Raw genomic sequence first — 3,138 nt, 5'->3', positions numbered from 1 at the left:
TGGACGTGCTCGATGAGATCCATGCCTTGCGTGCGGAGTTGGCGCAGTTTAGACCACCTCCCTTTTGATGATGGATTTTTGTTTGCCATTTGGCATTCCGTCACAAAAAGGGGGAGTACTTTGTAGAGTTTTTGTTTTCAGGGGGAGAGTATTTTCTTTGGTTGGAGCTTGTGGAGTTTAGATTGTATCTAGGTGCTTCACATTGTTTTTTACTTTTTTAGCTCTTACCATGTTTTTGATGAGATATTCATGTTAGGGAGAGTATTTTTTGTTGGTACTTTATATGTTTCTTGTTTCAAACTGTTTATTAATTTATATTTATGAGTTATTCATTGATATATGTCTTTATTGTGTGTTGTTTGAAATCAAGAAGTTAATTTGTTTACTTGTATTGTTTCCACACATATGGTTATGCATTTTGTTTAGTGTTTCAGGAAATATACAGGTTGATTCAATTGAGCTGCTGTCTACACTTGCAACTGATGGACAGTAGTTAGGATTGAATTTGTTTTATGAGCATTATTTTTGTAAAGGGCTTTTTATTTTGTAAACTTTGAGCTTCTAGTTGTGTTTTGTCATGGATTGCCAAAGGGGGAGTTTGTTAGGTTCTAAAGATTTAGGATTTTATATATTTAGAACTCTAATTTGTATTGTTGGCAAACCATGATCAAAACAATGTGTTTAGAAGTGTTTTAGTCTTGCTCAAAGTTGTGCGTTTATGTAAAGTTGGAATCGAGCTTAATGTAGAAAAGATTAATGCATTTCGGCCTGGCTCGATCGATCGAAGCTTAGGCTCAATTGATCGAAATTCAGGCAGAATTTTTTTCTGCAGAATTTTCCAACTCAGCCCTAGTTGTTTTAAAACGTTTTTAGAATTTCTTATTTGTCCAAAGTATAAAAGGCAAACCCTAGCCACGTCTTAGTGTTGCTCATATTGCGGTTTGTGTAAATCTCTTGTGAGATCTAGAGAAGCTTTCCTTTACATAAGTTTAGGGTTTTCAAGGGGAATATTTATCTACACCTTGATGATCAACTCAGTTGTTACCATTGAAGTTTAAAGAAAACACAAGCGGGTGTGCTTGTATCTGGTGGTGAATCCAAGAAAGAAGGAGTCCGTGGATTCAGAGCTCGCATGTGGTCGTGTCAATAAGTTCTACTGGTTGGTAGCAATAAGAAGTCAAGCGTGGGGGCTTGTAAGTCTTATTGTATGAACTTCAATTCTTTCAAGATAGTGGATTCAAGTTTACCTTGAGGATAGTTAGGTCAAATCCTCCTCAGGTTTTTACCGATTTGGTTTCCTGGGTGATCATATCTTGTGTTATTTATTTTCCGCTGCTTTGCATAATTTGATCTTTGTTATTGTGATAACCTAAACTTATTAAATTGGACTAAGTAACAACTTGGCTAATTACCTAGGTTAAATCTATTGGTTTTAAGGGGTCTAAAAACTATCAAGTGGTATTAGAGCCAATGGTCCAGAGGGAAAAAACACTCCACCACCACCACCACCACCACCTATATTTACTCTATTGAATTGTTGAAATTAATTTTTCAAACAATTCATAGATAGGTATTAGGCTTAGTGACATCAGTGTCTTAGTATAATTATCATCAAAATATTGCCTATCCTGATGAACCACCATTTTGGGTGAGAATTGGTGGTTTACCGTTCACCGATGATATTCATCAAGTACATGAAGATTTTGTTCTTCAAGAAAAATATTGGGATTCTTATACTGAACAAGAAAAGATACAAGAAGAAACATTGAATCAACTGGAAACTGAGATCAACGATTTGGAAATTGAAAAAGAAGATAATACCCACTTTTGGATTGATCCGGAGAATCCAAATCGACTTTATTTCAATATAGTAGTAACCCCATTTGAAAGTGATCCATCTAAAATTTCAAATTTGGTTGAGAAAACTGAAATATTTGGAGAAGTTGATTCTCCAAATATCTGTCAAGCTTGCTAAGTAAAACAAGACTCTTCAAATATCTATCAAGATTATCCCAAAGTTCAAGAGATAAAGCAATTCAATTCTAATCCTATTGAACCTTTTTTTTAACCCAAAACATGTCCACGTATTAGAGCAATAGCCAAGAAGACTATAAGGCCTCCAACTCCTCTACCAAGCCCACTTCGCAAAGCTATTAAGACTTGGAGTGATTCAAGTCTTGAATCAAGCCCACAATCAAGGCCCACTCGGAGTCCAATTCGTGGTTGTCCTGAGTCTCTAAACTTGAATAAAAAATTGGATTCTCTTGACTTTGAAAATAGTTACAGCAACAATAATTATTACAAAGAAGTTCATTCACATTTTTAAGCACAAATTGACAAAAATTCAAAGGGTAAACAAGTCAAAGGTATTCCCAATCCTCATTACAAAAAGAAAAGAAAATTTAGCAAATTTGAAAGAAGAGAGTCATCCAGGTCTACAAGACAAAGACGCAATTTGAGATCCCCACAATACAAGAGAAGGCACGTAGAATCATTTAGAGGATATCCGTGGCAAAACCCAAGAAGAGCATATTGGAAAGGACACATGAATGACTATAAGCGTCATTATATGTAATAGTTTCATTATTTCCTTTTAAATAATGTGCTTATATGTTAGTGTGTTTTATTTTACTTTTTAGTTTTATTTTCCAGTTTGGTGTGTTTGTATTTAACAAAGACAATATAAGTATATTTATTGTACTTAATTTGCTTATATAATAAAGAGTTTGGTGTGTTTATTAGTTTTATTTTGTTATTACATTAAACACATTTTCAATATATTTCTTGGGTGGTATATTTACTTTACAATGACAATAAAAACCTCATTTGATTCTTTTTTTTTTTTGTTGATATAAGATAGAAATTCTACTCTAGCCTAATCTAAGTGTATATGTGTGTGAACAACAATTACAATGAGGACTTTATATACATTGTCAACAACAAAACCCATACCAATAGATAAAAATTACAATGAGGAAATTAAAGTCAAAGATAATTGGAAAGTGGATGACTCACTTGCTAAAGCTTCTATGCTACACCATATGAAAGACAATATAATACCTTTATTTGAAGATAAAGAAACTGCAAAGGAATTGTTGGAAGCATTAGAAGCTAAATATGGACCAAGATCTGACACAC

The sequence above is a fragment of the Quercus lobata genome, chromosome 8, assembly GCF_001633185.2.
Source record: "Quercus lobata isolate SW786 chromosome 8, ValleyOak3.0 Primary Assembly, whole genome shotgun sequence".
Taxonomy (NCBI): domain Eukaryota; kingdom Viridiplantae; phylum Streptophyta; class Magnoliopsida; order Fagales; family Fagaceae; genus Quercus; species Quercus lobata.
The sequence above is the reverse complement of the archived record's forward strand: the minus strand, read 5'-3'. Positions refer to the sequence as shown.